The sequence below is a fragment of the Alligator mississippiensis genome, chromosome 1 (genome assembly GCF_030867095.1).
Source record: "Alligator mississippiensis isolate rAllMis1 chromosome 1, rAllMis1, whole genome shotgun sequence".
NCBI lineage: Eukaryota > Metazoa > Chordata > Crocodylia > Alligatoridae > Alligator > Alligator mississippiensis.
Window position 1 is genome coordinate 313,266,566 of NC_081824.1, and position 21,467 is coordinate 313,288,032.

Sequence of the window (21,467 nt, forward strand, 5' to 3'; positions counted from 1 at the left end):
CAATATCCTTCCTGTCATTACACTTCCCTGTGCCTCACACATCCACTCTGTGTTCAACTCTTCCATAAAACAGCATTTATATTTACCAGCATTTTTCTCTGTCTCAACAGATTAAAAAGTGTTCTTTCACCCAGGTACTTCTTTCTCATATTGTCTTCATTCTCATCCTTTCTAGGTCTCTTTCTAGTGATATCAACCACCCCGTGTCCTAGCCCCCTTGCGTGTTGCTGCTAATATCTTCATTCATTCATGTCATTTTCTTCTGGAATCCTTCTGTATGCTCTCATCCAGTTTACTGAATCATAACTCACACTACCTAGTTAGCAAGGCCTCTGTCATCTGATTGTCTACTCCTCCAATGGTACTGTTACATGTTATCTTTCAGAAGTGTTAAGGGCTCTTAGAGCTAAATGCCCTCTGCTTATCTCAGAGATAGTCCTCTTCAGGTGAGGATGTTTTTCAGCTCGTGTTAGGGAATTTATGTTGCAGTCTCATCAGACTGTTCCATGAGAATAATTTGAACTGGGAGTAGTCCTCCAGCATCCCAGGAGGCACTGCTCCATGTGGAACCTCTATCTTTCTCTAGAGGGACAACTAAGTTAAGATGGCAACGTGGAGTCCTAAATGTAAGAATCTTCCCCTCCTCCTTCATACTTTGCACATTCCCTCCTTTCTGATCCAGCATCCATTCTGGGCTTCCCTACCTCCCTTGCTCCCTGGGGATCAGCCCCTGCCTACCCAGTCTGTTGGGGCTCACTGCCTGGTCTCTATTCCCCTGGTCCCTTGCAGTCACTCCCCTTCACTCCCTCCACCCCTGGTCCCTCAGGTCACCTAGGGGCTCACCCTCCAACAACTCCATACCTTGGGGCTTGCCCCTGCTCCATCCTCCATCTCCCCTCTTCCTGGCTCCCCACTTACCTGCACTGATTGGTAGTGTCCTATGGGAGCAAGCAGGGTGGGGGAACCTGCCTGCCTGGCTTCAATGCCACTACCACTCTCTGCACTAAGCCCTGCCCTCAGGGGCTGCCAAGGTGAAATGGGAACTACTGGGGAGCCCACAGAGGAGGAATGATCCAGGCCATGGGGTAGCTGGGGGAATCCAATAAGGCCAGGCCCAGAGCAGACTTGCAGCTCCTGGCCATTCTTCTGGTCACCAGCTCTCTAAAGGCAGGTCAATGCAGTGCACATTAGAGAGGGTATGAACTCTTAACATGTGACTGCTCACAGGACATACTAACTTTAACACAACACAAAATTTCTTAGAGTTAGCATGTTCTAATTGTAACATGTAACAAACAAGTCTTTATACTTTCCTTTCATGTTCCTTTCAAAACTATTCTATAAAGCCTTTACTTTGTCCTCTGTCCAATCTCTTCTTATGATTTATTCCTGTTGTAATGTCTACAAGAAAAGTCTGTAGAAAATTGCTGGGCACAAGGCCAGTAGTGTTGATAATATTTGTATACTATTTTTTAAATAAATGTACCTAACTAGCAAGCCATACACCTAATTACAATGTGTAATCACCTGTTTTTAATACCAACCCCTCCCACGGTAACTGAGTTAATTTTATCTTAAAATTAATTTTTGGGCAGGAAGTGTTTCTTCATGTATGTTATTACAAAACTTAGTAAAAAACATAGCCTCTATCTTAACTGTTTAAGTTACCTAACTGGTAATAAATAAATGCATCGTTCTTCCTCTGTTTCTTTCATAATTATTTCTGTTCATTTGAGCAAGTGGAGGGTTTCCAATAGTAAATACTTAATTTAATTTGCATGCCAACAAACGAGTCAAGCAAGTAACAAAGAAAGAGAGAACAGCACTTGCTTAGCCAAAGTTATAATGTTCTCTTTATATTTTCTTCTAGTTTGTGTTTTCATAGGAGACTGAGGAAAGAAGGAAAAGTCATTTATTCAGCTATTGAACAATTTATACAATGCTTTATTGCCACATCTACTGATGGAAAATTCACTGTTTAATTTTATTTAGTCCAACCATTTCCACTGTAGGCAAATTTATATATATTAATCTGTAAAAATGCCATTTCCCCATAAATAAGAAACTATAAACATTTATGAGTTATTTTTTTTAGTTGATGCTATAATATCAGCACTGAAAGTCTACTATAAAGTTGGGATCACCACAGTAAAACTCTCTCTAATCCTTTTACCTATTTAGTTCTGGAATTCTATAGCAGAGGGGACATTTTATCTTACTCCCTAGCTCTGTGAGCCTGCTATTCCACTTTGATATCTCATGTTACTAATTAACTTAATTATTTTGGATATGAAATGTTTCTGGTTTTGTTTTAAAAACATATTTTCATCTAAAAGTTGGCTTACTTTAGACAATGGAATGAAAAATTACAGTAATACAAAGGTGTAAAGATATCATCCTGCCTACACATAGCAGTTTTCACCTGTAGGTCGAAGTACTTTAGAAAGGAAGGTAAATATTAGAGCTTGTCAAATAATGATGATTCCATTTCCTTTTAGTGGTTCAAAATTTGGTTTTATACTGCATTGGAGGAAAAGCAAAACCTTTAGATTTTATTTTTTTTTTTCAAAATAGGATTATGTCAAAACATATGCCTATAGAATGAAAAGGTCAGGTTTTCAATTCAGGTCACTGTGTCTCTTTGGAGTGGTCCAGGGAGACAACCTGGATCTCCAAAAAGTTCTCATTGTAAGCTTTGTCAAAACAGATACATCTCCATACAATGTCTCAGCTTCAGTGGAACCAGTATACTTTGATGAAACTATTTCAGCTAAAATATTCCAACTGTCTCTAGTAATTTTTCATTTTTTTTTTCAAGTAGGGACACTACAAAGAAGTGAAGTGATCAGAAAAATGACACAGCAAGTCAGTGGTAAAACTGGGATTAAAAATAGGTTTTAAGATTCCTAATCCTATACTGTATCCATTGAATCAAATTACCTTATAAGATCACCTTTAAATCAGACCACTGCAATATTTAAAAGGTCTGCACAGGTAAAGGTGTACTTATAGGAGTCTATTTCTGATAGAGAAACAATAGCTAGCTTGATGAAAACGTATTACTGTTGTTGGTATCTTCATAAATAAAAAGAAGAAGATATTGTGTATGTGTAGCAGGGCACTGGGCTGCTTGCAGGTGGTGCAGGGGTCTAATGAGAGACGCACCTGACTGAAAGAGGGCTCAGGCTGGAGCTACATAATCCCAGAGCCTGCACTGGTCAGGCAGTCTCTTCCTGGCAGTCACAGGGTGAGGAGCTCTGGGTAGCAGGGCTCCTGAAGGAACTAGAACTTACATAGATAACTCTGCAGGCTTGAGAGCAGTGGCAAGTTACCTGGGCAGAGAAGGACTGAGTTTTACAGACAAGTGGTCTTTGTTTGAGACCACAAAGCCTGGAAAAAGGGCGGCATGCAGTGCCAGGTGTCTAGGAGCCTGGAGAAGGGGTGGTGTGAAAGACCGGGGTCAAGGAGCCTGGAGAAGGGTCAGCATGCAGGAACAGGGGTCTGGGACATCAGCGAAGGGTTGACATGCTGGACTAGGGATCCAGGAACCGGGAGAAAGGCTCCCATGAAGGACTGGGGTTCAGGAGCCCAGAGAAGGGCTGGCATGCAGGACCAGGGGTCTGGGATCCCAGAGAAGAGCTGGCATTCAGGACCAACAGTCTGGGAGCCTGGAGAAGGGGTGGTGTGAAGGACTGGGATTTGGGAGCCTGGAGAAGGGGTGGAATGCTGGTCTCAGGGTCCAGGAGCCTGGAGAAGGGGCAGTGTAAAGGACTATGGGGTCCAAAGGCCCAAGGGGGCTGAGTGCGTAAGTAGGCAATATCACAAAGAAAACACATGTGAAGCTTGGGGTGTTGTGTAGGGAAGGTACAGAGCCACGCAAGGTGCTGTTAAGGCAACAAGTGCCCAGCAGGGTACAGACAGGCAGAGAAGGTCTACTAGTCTGAGGGCACAGGACTATGACTGAGGAGACCCAGAAGAGGCCTGGTGGTTATTGACACAGGCTTAGGCTCACACACAGCCCATAGGCAACCTCCCTTTTACAATCTTCATTAAGAGCAAGGTGTGGTTGGAAAGATTCAAGGGAAGGGCTGCAGCCAGGGCTGAACCAGTCAGGGGCTGCACAGCAAAGAGGGGACATCACAGCTGCCCCTGTGACTATGGACCTGCTACAGCATGCAGTTAAGGAAATTAGCTAGCTACATTCAGTAATTGAAAACATATGAATGATCTCTAATCAGGTGTTTTGTCCTTTAATAAAAAGATCATATTGCATTCAGCTGCACAGTGGGTACATCTTTGTTCTAGTGTCCTCTCCCCACCCCCCCCCCCAATAAAGATCTGACTGTTCTTTCACAATGACTCAGATGAATTAAAATATACTTGCCATGAGAGAGAATGCATAGAGATTAATCAAAGATGATCATGAAGAAAGTTTCACACATTTGCTTTAGACTTGACTCATTATGCCATTATACATGGCTGAATAAATGTCTTTCACTTAAAAGGAAGCCCAGTCTTTGGTTTACATTTTGGACTGAGAGTTGCTTTGTGATTTGAAAGCAGTCTAAGAGAGATGGAGGAATGATTTCAAATTTATTACTATTGCTTGAAGAATTAGATTTTTCTAATTAAATAAAGACCTTGGAAAAGGAACCTTATTACTTGCACTATGACCATTCTCACAGTGTGCTAGCAGCACTGAAAGACCATCTCTGCTATAAGAAGCTTACAACTTTAGATATATTTGATGTATAGTCTTCAGGATATAGTTTATATATGCTGAAGTTTGGCTTTTCCATCAAGTTACAAATTTGTTTAATCTCTGTGATATGTCTAACAATATTCTGGATGTCAGACTGCAATGACTTCTGTCATGATTCAATTGCTGAAAAGATAAAGAATTGAGAGGGTTTATATTATTGATGGTAATGATATGTAGCATATACACAACTTTTATCCTTGAATATTTTTGTGAATTGTCTATAACATTTCCCTTCTGTTTTCAAGATAATTATACTGGAAAGAAGCAGGATGGAGGATACTTTTACAACAAAAATACTGTCTGTAAAAATGACACCTTACTCAACAGGTCTGTCTAACTTGGATGTCTATCCTTGAACAATTTTCTTAAGTGAAAAAGATAGGACAGATATCGGAGGGAAAATTTTGACCCAACTAAAGTCAATGGGAGCTTTGTCTCTGGATGTAGTTTACAGAATATTTAAAATCACATCTGATTAGTCTACTGAAAAAGAACAAACATAGCTGTTCATAGCTGTGGGACAATTAAGTTAATTTTATTTTGTCTACATATTTTCAACAGAGATTTGTTAGTTATTGTTGGTGATGGACAAGCCAGAAACCCCAAGCAGTTTAAGGCTTTGCCTAGTGTAACCTGTGCTAGAAGTGATAAGGGACTAAGAAAGTTTGGCAAAGCAATAGATCCTGATCAGTTTTAGGTATGACACAAGTGTAACATAGCTCAGCATTTTTATAACTTGTGCCCATCTGGGCATGTGAGGAAGCATAATACCAACATCTAGAGAAAAAAAAAAAAGTCAAGACAGAAAAAGCCTGTGGATGTTTAATGTTTCTAAGTTTAGATAGCAGCTGAGCAGGAACCTGGAATCACCATTTTGAAATGAGGTTCCTAAATCCTGCTTAAATCCTGATCCTGGATTGACATCAGTTACTGGACTGATGACAAACTCTTCAATTTGGGGAGACTACAGGCAAAGACAAAGCTAAAGAAAGTGACTATTTGTGATCTACTGTTTGCTAATGACTGTTCTCTGCATGCCAAATCTGAATTTGACATGCAAAGGAGTATGGGCTATTTCTCTCCAGGTTGTGAGACCAAAGTTGTCACAATCAACATGAAGAAGACAAAAGTGATGTATCAGCCTGCACCAGGAGAGCCTTACATAGAGCCTACCATCACAGTGAATGGCCAAACCCTCCAGGCAGTGGACAAGTTAACCTATCTCAACAGTATACTGGCAGGTGCAGTTCACATTGATGGTGTACCCAATGCCAGAATTGCTAAAGCAAGTGAGGCCTTTTACAGACTACATGCAAAAATGTGGGAGTACAGAGGCATCAGTCAACAAACAAAACTGAAGGTCTACAAAGCCATTGTGTTTCCAATCTGGATGTATTCATGTGAGACCTGGATGGTGTACAAACACCATAGTACAAAGCTGGATCACTTTCACATGGGCTGTCTGGGGAACCTGATGACGATAAGATGGCAAGACAAGGTCCCAGACATGGATTATTACATGGGCAGGCATTCCGAGCATCCACACTCTGTTGATGAAATCGCAGATGAGATGGGCAGACCATGTCACCAGGATGTCAGATGAGTGACTGCCAAAGGTCTTTTACAGTGAGTTAAAGGAGAGAAAGCGTTCTCAAGGAGGTCAGAAGAAACACTTCAAGGACTCCCTCAAGTCATCCTTGAAACATTTGAACATTGGCCCAAAGTCTTGGGAAGATCTTGCTTATGATTATTCCACCTGGCAAAATCTCATCCATACTGGAGCTACCATCTATGAGTGGCGAACAACTGTTGTGGCAGAACAGAAGTACAAACAGTGTAAATCTCACAACAGCAGTATATCTGCTGTTGATCAGGCAACTCAAAGTGGCATCTCTTGCTCAGTGTGCCATAGATAGTTCAAAAGCACAAATTGGCCTGATCATGCCAATTCATTCAGTGAAGCTCCGTATGTGAAAATCTCTCGAATAAAAAGGATTATGGATTAAAAAAAAGTCAATTTAATCTCAAATCACCAATGTGTAAAGAGCAAAGGTCAGCTCTACAGGGAGCAGTTCCTGTCTGTATACTTCCAAGCAAAAAAACAGAGCCCATGCTAGTTTGAATCAGTGTGATTTTTCAAGGGATCAGTACTCACCATCTGGTCCACTGAGTACCAGTTAAAGTTATATACTGATGTTTAGAGACTAAAGTGGAGGCTGGGATGGTGCAGGAGCTAAAGTGCACCATCGACAGCCCAGAAGCTGCAATTTTGAGGCCACAGTGAAGCACTCATAGTGTGGCCTGTCATATTCCAATGGATCTGTGAATTCTGCTAAATACTTTGTGAAAAGGACATAAGAAAGGAAGAGACTAAAGTGGGCGAAATCTGCTGAACAACAAAGAAAAATAGTTATACAACCACAGCATGTAGCAACCAGTTCAAAGCAAGTATGCATTGCAATAGAGTTCCTTTTCACCCTAGAATACTTGCACTCAAATACCAGCACTAGAGGAAAAGGGGAATGGCTTTGTTGTATAAGGCTGTTGACAGACATTTGTTTGAAGGCATGATAGGATCTTATCCACAATCGCACCTCCTGCCACACCACACGTGAATGGCAGAAGGCACAGTTTTAGAATTGGGGGGGGCAGATTGCAATTGTACCCTACTTGGCAGTATAGGGAGAGCCTGGGATTGGTGGCTGGCTCTGGGGACCCACAGGGCTGGTTCAAGTCCCTATATGGTCCCTGAAGCTGGCCAATGATCAGCTGAGTGTCAAAACTGTCCTCAAATTCTTATCATCAGCTGATTGGAAGCACTGCAGGGCTTGAGCCCTGGAACACTCCCAATCTATTGATGCTCAGGTGATCAGACTGCTCAGGGCTCAGTAGGATTCAGACCACACTGAGGCTTTTCAGTGCAGTCCTGATCTTGTGGGCAATTGGCTGCTTGTTGGATAGTGGGGACCCCACTTGTCACACATTCCTTTTAAAGCATGATGGTGGTACTCCATGGGGCTGCTCAGGAGGGCTGCTAGCAGGCTGGGTGCTGGCGCCAAGCTGGGGCAGCACTTGGCCTACTAGCAGCTTGCTTAGGCAGCCCTGGGGGGGGACACTACCACCGTGGAGGGAAGAACCACCCACCCCCACAGCTCAGATGCCACCAGCAGCTCGCTCCTTGGCCATGGGCAGGTTCTGCCACGAAACAAACAAAAAAGGACTGGGCCCCGGATTCCCCCCACCCCAGAAGTCTGCCTGCTGCCAATGGGCCAAGTGGCCCCTGAGCTGTGGGGGCCCCCAGTCCTTCCCTCTGTGGTGGTGGCACCTCCAGGGGCCATCCTGGTAGGTTGCTAGCAGACCGGGTGCTGGCTTTGCGGTTGGCAAGCCCAACCAAAAAAAAAAAAAAAAGGATCAGGCCCATCACCACTTTTCACTTTTTTTCTTCACCGCTCTGGGGCTTCCAGTGCCCCATACACAGTCACCACCACCTTCCTGCCACCTGTAAACAGGCTGGCTTGCTCCTGGGGCAGTGCAGGAAGGCAGCAGGAGGGTGGCTGGGTGTTCTGGCAGCCAGAGAAGGTGGCAGAGATGTTGCACAGGGTGTTGGAAGCTCACCAAGCCTGTGCTTTCCTGGTCCCACCTGGGCTTCCAGCACCCTGTGCACTATCTCTGCTGCCTTTTCCAGCCACCAGTACACCCACCCACCCACCCTCCTGCCGCCTCCCTGTGCTGCCCCAAGGGCAAGTTGGGTGTGCTGATGGCCAGAGAAGGCAGCAGGGATAGTGCACAGGGTGCTGAAAGCCCAGGAGGGCTCAGGGATGGATGTATGATTGCAATTTGTTAGGTAGAAAACTAAAATACATTGGGATTTGTTTATTTTGCTACATAACAAAGTCATTTGCATCGCAACATGCTGCCACATGTGTAACGTATCATGCAATAAAACTGCTATAAAAGGGCAATTAAACCACTAAAAAGGGCAATTTTGTCATGTGTACAAGCACCCTAAAATGCAATTAACTGGTTAATTGCATCTTAAGTGTAATGTCTGTTCCAGGCATGAGGCTTCAGGTTGAAATGCTTTATGTACACTGTTCACATCAAATCATTTCAGCTGTGGGACAGTAACAAGATCATAGCTTTATTTTCGGTGAAGCAGTAGTTTAAACTGGTGCTATTGATTCAAAATCTCTCTGATTTCCTCCACTGAAAGCTTCTGAATGCCATCCTACCCAATGATTCTTCCTTCAAAGTGGCGACAGCTGGTTGAGGGCTCTACAGTGGAAATATTGCCATCACATACATTTTTGTCCAAAATGATTTGTCCGAATAGAACCTTTTGTTTCTGTTGTCCAAACAGAAGCTTTTCAGGGAATTTTCAACATGATTTTGGAGGGCCAGGGCAGAATGTTTGTGTCAACACAATTCTTTTTTTTTTTTTTTTCCCTATTCCTTTTGTGATACATTTTGAAAACTGTCAGATATGGCTAACTCTGAATGAAACCAAATGAACAAATCTTTATTTTTTTAAAATTGAATCCTTATTTTCTATAATAGAGAATGTGACAGACTTGAAGGAAAGGTATCAATAGATTAAAAAATATGAATGTCAGCAAAAGTATAACATACCATATTTTCATGCATACAATATGCTTCAAATAAAACAAATGCCTTATTCTGCCTTCCAAATATAGAAAAAAAAATCTTTATCAGAGTCATGGCCAACCGTGTGATATAAAATAAATCTTCCTATTAATAACGACTATCCAGGAAGTGTGGCAGCAGGAAGTTCCTCATTCCAGCTGTCTCACCCAGATTGTTTTCTGGGGTGCCGCACTTTGTGGACACTTGTTTTCAGGAGGATTTATTCTTTGTCACACGAGGCTAGGCGGCAGACCCTTTTAAGGCCAGCAGCAAGACTGCTAGTTCTTCATTATAGCTCTTTATACTAGTTCCTGTAAATAAACTGTTGTTTCCAAATCACAAGTCTCATAAAGAAGCTCACTTTCTGCTTCAGGCACAAGCTACAGTGCTCAGCCAATATCTTTGGTCATGAGAAAGTTAACACAGGACTGTGTCATCTTGGCAACCCTGTGACAAACATAGTGTCTTCTGGCTTGCTGCTTTTCCAGTGAAGAGGGCAGATTCCTTGCCTAAAACACACCTCTAGATATTTAGGATCCTGGTTTTAGGAGAAAGCTATGTGCTGTATGTAAGAAAATACAGTAATATTTCCTTGTTCTTGCTTAACTTCTTACATATTTATTCTTTTATTTTCCCTCCCCATATATGCTTATATGCTTAAATGCAAACGATGGATAAAACTATTTAAAAAGTATGTTTCTGATCTGTGTGTACGCATACCTGTGTCAGATCCTATATTCTAACTTGTGTGCAGTGTGATGCTGACAAAGCAAACATTTGCAAAAATGTGTTATATTTTACATAGTAGGCATTAAAATTAACAAGCTTCCCCAGCAAGAAAATATGGATGCTGTCCAGCAAGAAAAGTTCTTTCTGAAGGTCAAAGTAGCATGGTTTGGCAGGAAAAATACATCAAAGAATAACAGAAACATATATCAAAGAACATTAGCGTTTAGAACTGATAGCCCAGTCAGTTTCACACAGATGAAATAAATTACAAATAAGGAACCAACAAAGGAAAACAATCATAATATAGGCCCAAGATCAAAGGGGAGTTAGAGAGAATAGAAGAGGGGGGGAGAGAGAGAGAGTAGAACAATTACTGGTATGAGTCAATGTTTCATCCACTATTTGGAGTAATATGACAACATTAGTATTAATAGGGCATGCAAGATGACCACAAATACCACTGAAGGGTACATAATACTACTTTTCACCTAACATATTTAAGCAGACATTTCAATTATTCATTGCATGATGACCTCTCCATCTCCCTAGAATTTTGTCTGGGGGAAAGAATTATAAAGTAGCAGTAGTAAGCATACCAAATTTAATATCAAATTCACAAACAGACAGTAAAAGAAGGTTTTAAGTGTTATATACCCAGCTAAGAAAATAAATTAAATAAGCAATTAGAGTAAAATATAAATACAAAGAGAGGTATTTTGAGCAAAAATAAATGACCATTTATTGCTTACATTCTATTAAGTGTTACAGCCAATACATGTATATTTTGGAAGAACATATTTCAAAGATTTAATTTAGATTATTTAGATGATGATTCCAGTGGTAAAATAAATGAATCTATGAATTATGCTGTTTCCATATTGACATGCAGGGAAGAATGTTCCTCCATTTTATGCATATCTCTGTGATGGCTGGAGCTAGGCAAGGCAGCCTTATAAAAAGAGGGACCAGCAAACAGAGAAGGAATTTGGCTAGGAAGTTTGCCCTAGTAAGGAGCCAGGGAGCAGGAGACTGTGTGCAAGAGCCCAGGGGTGGATATTTGGTGTATGGGTTTTTGTCGGTGGTTTTCTTTTTGTTTATTTGTTTGAGGGGGGAGGGGGTTGTTTTATTTTGTTTTGGTTTGATTTTTTTTGTTTTTGTGTTTGTTTACAGCTTAGGTAGGGGAGCAAAGGAGGCACAAATGGAAGCTGGATCAGCAGTTTTGACCTGTGTGCGATATGCCATGCTGATGTTCCTCCTAGAGAGTCAAGACTACATCACTGCACCAAGTCTAAGCTAGTGTCTGCCCTGGAAGAGAAGATTCAAAGGTTGGAAGCACAGGTATCCATGTTATATTACATCAGGGAAAATACAGATTACTTTGACAGCAGTCATGAGAGGTTGATACTGGAGTGGCCAAAAAGAAATGAGAAGTGGCAGCTTGTGCCTCTCCAAAAAAGGAGGCACCCAGATGAAGAGGTGTGGACTGAAGTCAGCAACTACTTTCAAGCACTCTCCAGTGGAACAGCTGAGGATAAGGCATGATGCAAAATACTCAGCAGTCCAGAGAACAGGGAGCCCAGGACCCAAGGATGGGGCTCTAGGACCACTGCACCAAGAAGAAAGAGAAGAGTGGTGGTGGTTGAACTTCATCCTCTTAGTTCCAGCCCAGCGTTCCAATCTATCAAGACCCTTCTGAATTCTGTTCCTGTACTCCTGTATATTTGTAATCCTTCCCATCTTTATCATCTGCAAATTTGCTCAAGAAGCTCTCTTTTCCAGCAGCCAAATCATCAATAAACATGTTGAACATCACTGTACCAAGGACAAACCCCTGTGGAACTCCACTCAAAACCTTCTCCATTCTGATATGGATCTATTAATAATTATGCTTTGCTTGCAGCTATTGACCCAGTTGTCTGTCCACCTCATAGTAGTTGTGTCCAGCCTACATTTTTTTCTAGTTTGTTTATGAGAAGGTCACACAGGACCTTGTCAAAAGTCTTACTGGAGTCCAGATACACTATACCCACAGCATTCACTTCATCCATCCAAGTAGTTACTTTATCAAAGAGAGAGAAATCAAGTTTGTTTGACATGATTTGCTCTTTGTAGATTAATGATGGCTGCCTATGATTGGCCTTTCCTCCTGGACTTTCTTAAGATATGCTCCATGAACTTCCGGGGTACTGAGGTGAGGCTAACCAACTGGTTCCCTAGGTCCTCCTTCTTGCCTTTTAAAAAAAGAAGCATGTGCTGCTATCTTCTTCCTGAATTGGGGAAGAAGCATATGTATTTTTGACATATAAGGCACTGCCCCCCACTTTTTTCTCCCAACCCTGTCTTTGCAAAACAAAGTGCTTAAAGGTGCTTAAACATGCTTAAAAATACATATATTCTTGAAGCTTTCCTCTCAAACAGGGCTTTCAGGAATTATTGCTATTGAGAACCTCCCTGAAGCTCACAACAGCCTTTGCTGGTGACAGACTCTTAAAGCATGTCTACACCGGCTCCAAACAATACTACAGAAATCTGGAGTGAAGCACAGCAAGCCTTCTCCAAATGTGCCAAACCTCCAAATGTATGTGAAAATATAAAAATTCCCATGAAACAGATTTTAAAGTGAATGATCTTCTACCTAATCTTTGCTCACCTTTGTGTGTGGGCAAATTCTCTCTCTCAGGGGTGGCTATAGGCACACACCCAGTACACCCAGGACCACTCTAATAGGGCTACATTATATCAATTTCAGGTTTCAGCATCTGTGGAGTATTTCATGCCAAGTTTTAGCTCATTCTCTAGACTAAACCCAGAGACAATGGAAACATGGCCTTAGTCTCATCATACAGGAAGTACCTATGTTGCATTTGACCTCTGGTAGAAGTTTGAATACACATTTGAGAAGGGGGAAGGATCAAGGAATATGAGAAATACAATAATTTTTTTAGCTTTATGTCACAGTGAGTCCTGAATGAATCCTTCATTCTGTATGAAAAGTTAAAATGTGGACATCTGAGAAACAGGAATAATAAGAGATACTCTATCTTTAGTGAAATTTCCTATTTTTCTCCTAGCAAATATGCATTGTACCTCTCTTATTTTAGGCCAGTGAAATGTCATGCATTTTGTCACACCTGCCCTACTTTTTCAGTCTGGACAAAGGAATACATGATGCCAAGCCTTTGACAAAGGCTGGAAACCTTCATCATAATGGATTTTTTTATATATAGTTAAAACTAGAATCATGACTTCTTGTTGTTGTTTTTGCTGCTATAGCTTCTGGAAAGTTAAACAGCAGAGAGTAATACAGTAAAAAGAACACACTGGGAAATTGTTTAAAAAGATAAAATGCCCATGAAACAGATTTTTAAGTGAAAATTTTCCCATCTATTTATAAGGGTGTTCCATAATGAAGGAGGATTCTATTTCAATGTTAAAGAAAATGACAGATCATGAGGTAATTTAAATACTGGGCATATTTTGCAATGTAATTTATAAATAGCCAAAAATGATCTTATTACAGAAGCCACTTTTATGAGCCAGGCACTTTCTAACAGGCAAGAAATACCATGGAAGACGTGATGACTTCCTGTCTCAGCTAGTTTGGGGTTACATTAAAAATTTGACACCTGGACAACACTTGGTAAAAAAGTAAATGTCTTTGAGCCATTAAACAAGGCTACAATAATTTTCTAGTAGACAATATCTGAGTGGACTAGATCCAGTTTTACAGTGCAATGTAATGTTGCCAGTTTTCTACCTGACGCCAAGTCAGATGCTTTGCTTTTTTAATCCATTCTTGCCTGGGCTGTGAAGCTATTCCATCTTGAATCCCAAAATATAATTTAGAGAGCATTAACCCACATGAACCAGATGTGAAAAAAGGGATTTCTACAAACCTCTGCAATAGTAACGACTAAGCACCTATTGAAAATTAGAATGATAAATGTATCAATGTTACCCTATCACCCACTGAAATCATTGAAAGATTTCCACTGAAGATAGTGAATGCTGCATTAAGGCCCTGGACAACATGGTTTCTTCTGAAAGTGATCTTTATCGTAAAGTATGGACAGACAAACAAAAACAAATTAAACAAAAAAAAAAATGTCTTTTTTTTTCAAAAGCCCTGAGACTTGAAGAATAATGCTTTGCATTCAAAAGCGTATCTAACTTTATCTTGATATACAGATAGATAAAAGATATTACCCTTAAAAATCCTTGCCTGTCACATTTTTTCAAAAAGTGATGCTATTGTGTTATCAAACTGTGCTGCCACGAAATCTATCTTATGTCACACCAGTTTTGATCTCTCAGCAGTGATTTATGCACTAGAAATGCCCATATTTGAAACAGTTGTTGTTCTTCCCAGGCTACTTAGCTTTTCTTGTGTACTGTCAATTTCGAAATCCCACTAGGCATAAATAGGTGCCCTACTTTTGGCTCCAGCCATCTGGTTACCCTAGGCAGAAAAATGAAACTTTTGTGCATTGGATCTAACACAACTGCTTGAAATGAAGCATCCTGCTCTGAATGAGGTAATTGCATCCTAATCTACTTCTAAATTAAGTTACATTCTAAACTTGCTTGAGAAAACACATTTGTAATAATAATTTCATCTTGATGGTTTTAGCTTTACAAACACTTCTTTAAACAGAAAGATGAAAATAAACTCATCAAAAAAGAACTGTAGTATATCACCAAGGTATAAACTATTTCATGAAGGCAATGCAAAGAGAATAAGACAGCAAGAGCATGAAATGTTGCTTCCAGAATATTCAAATATTTTGAAAAAAATACCACTTGGAAAGAAAGTGAACCCACTTCATCTGTTAGGTGATCCATATCATCCAAATCGATAGAAAAAGCATTTCAAATGAACTGAGTAACCATTCCATGAAAAAAGACACATGTTGTAAAAGACTTCAGTATTCCAGATGTTCTGACCTGAGTCCTTAAGAATTCAAAGTCTATGTTTTTTTTTAATATTTCCTACATTCTCTCTTCTGGCTAGTTGTTATACGCCATTTAGCATACATAAACAGGAAATAAATATGCTGAAATTTTACAAGCAACAGGTTGTGTCAGTGAAGATGTATACGTATCAGTGGCTTTTAACCTTTTTTCATTTGTTGATCCCTAAAAATTTTGAATGCAGGTGCAGGCCAGTTTGGAAATTTCAAATGGAGATGCAAGCTCCTTTAAATTGTAAGTGTGGGTATTTACATACTTTTGAAGGATAATAATCTTTTGTGGGCCCCTTAGACATAGTGAGAGAACCCCCAGGAGTTTGTGGACCACTGGAATTACACCAATGAAATACACAGAAGCAGTCACATCATGTCAGATGTCAGAATGCACAGCATATTTTTATAGAACTGTAAACAAATAAAGCATGATAAATTGATATTGGTAATGCTTTCCTCTTTAGTAAATGTATACAATTTATTGCATGCATTTTCTTCTGTGAAGCCATTGAAGGTAGCAGCAATAAATGATTTTGCCAGTCATTCAGAAAAGACTGCAAATGGCCTGAGGCAGAAGAGAATCCTGAGAGCCAGTACATGCAAAGTAGTTAAAAGCAAAACCAAGGCAGTTTTTGCATTTGAATTCATAATTCCTTGTAGAGCTATTGTGTTACAAGCCTTTTCAAAATGCAAGTGCATCAATTTCTTAAGTGTTATTCATTTTAAGTGGTAGGGTAATACTGAGTTAAAGACGAACCCTAATCTTTAAAAAATAATTCAATGTTTAATGTGCATTTGCCATCATCCATTTGCCTTCCCTTCTTTCATTTTCTCCTTATTGAAGGAGAACAACTTTCCTGCCCTCTGTGATTGACATCACAGACGATACTTCCTTGGACAAGATGAAACAGGCAAAAGAAGGCACTACTTTCAGGGGAAAAAAAAATAGGTTTCTTATTTAAAAAAACAAAATAAAGTTACCTTGCCCCCTCTCTCCCCCTCCTCCAATTAAAAAAAAAATCCATTGTTTTAAGATCTACCATTTGTTCTGGGGTGGGAGACACAGAAAGCCTACAAAAACAAGTAGGGCTTCTCCTTCCCCAAGGAGAAACTGATGGTCATGAAATAGGAGTCAAAAAGCCAATACAGTTTCTTTGCACTGAGATCTGTAATAACAGGTTTGAAAGTTTAAGCTCTGTTTCGCTTAAGTCCTCCATCAATAGCACCCTCATTTTCACAGATTCAATACAGCCCCTGAAGCCTCTCTGGCCAATTCTTACAGAGAGCAAAAGAAAACAGTGAGGCAGATCACTCATTAGTGATCTGGTGTTTAAATAGGGGTTATAAATAGGGGTGTTTATAGACATGCTCCGGAAGCCATGGGGGTGCGCTTTAATTAGTGCAGCTCTTAGAGCTGTGCTAATTAAAAGACCCTGGGTTGTCATGTATATCAGCATTCCTATGCTGAAAAATGGCAGTGGGCCGCTTTGAACGAAACCTCATTGAAAAAGCTTTAGTTTAAAGTGCCCCATGGCCATTTTTCAGCATGGGGACACTGATACATGTGACACAGTAGGCTGTTGGAGCACATTAATTTCCATGCTCCAACAGATTCAATTAATCGGGTCTGCTCTGACATGCTGGAATTATAGCTTATTGGCCCAGGCTTCCTGCATGTTTTTCTCTGGTAAACTTTTATCCCATTTATGCTATCATTTTCATTTTAAAAAGTCTTTGCAAACTTATCAAAACTGGAGATTGAAAATGTTTTACTTTCAGCGTGAAAAAAAAGGAAAGTATACAATTAAAAAGTGAGGGGTATGATGAAAATTTCCATTTTGTTCAAAATCATTTTCTATCAAATACACATTTTACTGGAAGATTCTCAACCATTTCTATCTAATAAAATTGGGTTATTTATTTAGGGTCATTCACATGTTGGTACGGTAAAGGCACCCATAAAGAAAGATGTGAGAAACAGGGAAGGGTAAAAATAATTATAAAACAAGAAGAAAAATAACTATATAAACAGATTTTATACACATCAATATATTTATGTAAGAATAGCTTGAAGTAAGTAATGTAGAGAAGATATTTTACTTATTTTTTGACTCCCACAAAACTCCTGCAATACTTCCATCTCTAAAGGGGAAAATACTAAACCAGCTTGTACAGGCCATATTTTCCAAAGATCAAGTTCCAATGATACTTATACAATGTTAACCATGGGCAAGGCCAAATAGATTCCCAACATAACACTGACTATGAAAAATGAACTCACTCTTACATGATAGAATAAAAGGGCTGAGTGCTAGCTCTTAAATATTCCTTTTCCTTCTCAAACACAATTACTTGTTCTACAAATTAAGGGCACTCTAATCTACTGTTTAATGGTTGAATACAAAAATAAAATTCTGCTTCTCACTTAACTTATATAATTTTCTTTTTATCATGTAAAATATGTTCTATTTTTATAGACAGAGCCCTGGGATGCTTCTGGATTTTTGTTATGAATTAGCAACAATTTACTGCTCTTTAGGAGTAGTGAGAGAAAAGATGATAAACTATCCCCATAATCTCTTGTACATGGTACTTCTTTGCAGTGGAAGCCTCAGTTGTAAAAGAGCCTTCAGGAAGAGCCTTTTTGGCTCATGACTATACATGGCTACATCTTCCAGTTCCTAGAGGCATGCACAAACTGTGCTCCAAAGCTGATCACAACAGCTAGTACTGGCACGCATTTCAGTTCTATTATAATTCTGAAGGAGGAATGATATTGCAACAGCCAGAAAACAGGTTGATTTCATCCAAGCTATAAAACCATAGGGACATAAACTACAAGTAGGTAGCTACACAAATGTGCTATAGGATAACAATTCTGGTTTATTTATTGGGGTCAGTCAAAAACATCGAAAGGACAGTTCAAAGTTTAACACAAGGACTTTGGAGACACAGATACATGCTACTGTGCTCTTTTTAATTTTCTCTTATCTAGAGGACCTCATGAGGTTTTTTTGTAAAACAATGGAGTTCTTTGAATACTGGTATAAATACTGATATTTGTGACTAAGCTTGGATAAAACATGAACACACATTCTCTCCTGTCTAATATATATATATATAAGATTTTTGTCAAGTGAGACAAAAGTATAATTTATGTCAAATGAGATTTAGGATTGTCTAACAAAGTATAAAGCTCATAGGAAGTTAAATAAATACTGTATGACAGTGTAAATTCCAAGCTGACAAAAAAACAGTTCTCAGTTATTGTCATTGGGTTGAAATTTACAGAAAAGCTATCTTCATTTTGAATATATCTTGTTCTCCTCAAAGCTAATGTTCTAATAATTATTTCAAGCTAAAACAGAGAAGGACCCACCTAAATAACAATGCAGTCAGGTCTATTGGGATATACCACTGATTGATTTCTCAGAGTTCTGGGCCTTTTCTACCTTCTTTCTAAGGACAGAAATATTATCCTCATCAAAACTAATTTCTTATAGCAGGGGCGGGAGATTATTTTGGGCAGAGGGCCATTTACTGAGTTTTGGCAAGCCATATAAGGGCCCCATGACAGGCAGCCAGGGGCAGATAAATTTTAATTTTCTAAATGTTTTAGGGGACTCATGGGCCAGATAGAATGGCCTGGTGGGCCACATCCACCCCCCAGGCCACATTTTGCCCACCCCTGTCTTATAGCAACCTTTTTTTTCAATATTACCAGTGTTCTCTGTGGTAAAACATCATTTTACCAGTGCTTTTTCTGATATTTCCTAGAGCTTAATTTAGCACTTTGTCTGCTCCAGCACTGATTAGTGTGCTATCTAGTACAGTCTTTGATTGACTTGCCTCTTAGCTACCATTAAAAAAATATACTCAGTAGAATTAACACCCTAGTAAAAAAAGTCAAGTCCCCAATATTTAACCCAACAAAACTAAGCAATAACTGAGGAATTAGCCTGAATTTATGAAAAAAGAGACCAATTGGTCAAACCACTGTTCCATTTTCTGATGTGTTTGTAAGGAGGACAAAAGCCAGAGAAGGTGATCTCCCATAGGAAAAAACCCTTCCTGGCCCTTAACTTGAAAAATCCAAGGACGGTGGGAGACACAAACAGCCAGAAAATAAATTTTCAGAACGAATGCCAGCTCTGGATTGGTCCATGACACACCATGCTGCCTATTTCTGGCCCCAGAGAAGGCAGCCCAGAGAAGGGCCTGGCTTTGAGCAATGCAATGCAGACATGAACTCCCTGCTGAGAACTGTCCAGCAGACAGTGAGGCAGGAAACTGGTTCAGCAGAGAAAATGAATGGGGATCAGAGGAACCCCAAGGCAGCAGAGGCAGTCGTAATAAGAGGGTGAGCTCCCACCATGAACTGGGAACTCAACAGAGTCAAGTAAGTGAGGATTGGCAACCTAGAAGTAGGCCTGGGGAATAGCAGCAAGAAGCCAACTGAGCCCAGGTGAACTATTTCAAATCAGAGCCAGATTATAGCCACTGGAGTGGCGAGAAACTGTTTTGTTTCAATTTTGTTTGTTTGTTTGTTTTTCTCTTTGAATGACCTGAAAGGAATATCAGGGCTGAGGAGGTGTAAGGCAGGGACATAAGGGATGCTAGAGTCCTATTTTTTAGGACCACTAGGTCAGTGTGAAACTTTTCCTCTGCTTTTTGGCTTTTTTTACTTTGGTCCATCCTCCCACAAAAATAAAATATTTTGATAAAAAACAGCAAAGTCATAGCAGGTGAGATTCTGACAACTGGGAGGGGTCTAGGGGTAACATAAGATAAAGCAGGGGAGAAGACATCATCCTGGAAGGGGCATAATAGCTGGGTTGTCAGTATATGTGATCATCTTAAATTCTTTCCATGTTTTCTGAGGACATTTGTAGGGGGAAATTCATATTTTAAAATTAGCTTCCATATTTTCTCCATTGTACATCTTTGAATAAAATAAAAATAGTTGTATGTGTAGGTTCCACATGGAGGCATCTACACAATTTTTTTCTCCCGAAAATTGTCTTCTCTTAAATGAATGTTTAAAATTCACGAAAAATACCCTTTTCCTCCAGGAAAAACTTAAAAAAAACTAAAATAGCAACAATCATAATGATCAGAAGCAGGTCTTTTTGTAAGGTGTTTTAACTTCTGCCAAATTTAGACATGTTTAAGCATACAGTAAAAGTTATTTGTGTATGTGAGAGACAATGGAGGATATGCACAGGTACTGTGAACAGATTCCAGTGGTTAAAGAAAAGATATGAGATAGAGTGATGAATAATAAGGCAAAGATGGATGAGTATTAGTATGCATGAGAACTGGGAAATTTGGATCGATCTATAAAAGCAGGATACATCAAATTATGCAGTCATGAACATTTTTGAGCAACCTTGCCTCACTAGGGGGGGTAGATAGACAAGAAAGAGAAAGGGAAAGAGCTGTGACCAGACATCATCTGGATCTACTACTCCTTTCTGGTACTATTTATGTGTCTGCAGCTGACCATGTAGATCTCAGACCAGCTTCCTTAGTCATCTGTGGACTCACTGATCACAATTCTATTAACTGGAAGATTGCCATTCTCATTTTGAGGGACTGCTGAGGGACTGGGGACAGCTGTTATACTTTGGAAGGACTGTCTCCCAGAGTCATCAACATGCAATCAAGAGCCATCAACTTTTACTGACTGGACTAATGGTCCATCTCCATGGAACAGGAAACTTTCTACAAATAGACTTTCACTGGGAAGGACCCTCCTGATTTGAAATCACTTTCTAAACTCAATACAGAGAGATCAAGGTACTTTTTAAATAAGGGGCCCTATTTTGTGCACAGGAATTGACAATCACCATAATGCAAACTTGCAAGACAGAATAGGAATTATTGCTGAGCTATCAAATCACAAAATATTTCTGAGGTGGGGAAACTAAGTGTTTTTATTTTATTTTTTCAAGTCCTAACATTTATTTGCTTTAAAAGTAAAGACAGATGAGGTTAAGAAATTCCTTCACTAACCCTGGGCTTCTTTCCATTACATTGTCCCAAAGGTGTTACAATAATTGTTATAATTAAAATAATTATTCCCAAAGTCAAGTGCCCACAGCTGAAGTAGAACTCTGACAGAACATGTGTAACTGACTGGAAAAGTTCAGGGAATAATAGATACTGCTTTCAGAAATTAAAGAGGTTGGATGATGGAGCCCCACATCCAGGGAACAATATCAGACAGGGTAGCTGAGCTAGGAGTGTAAAACCCTGAAAACTGGAACAATAACTAAAATTTAACCAAATTCACACAATTATAGGATCTACATGCAACAGACTGGAAAGTACAGGGTTGTAACATTATTTTTTTTAACTGGGAATGA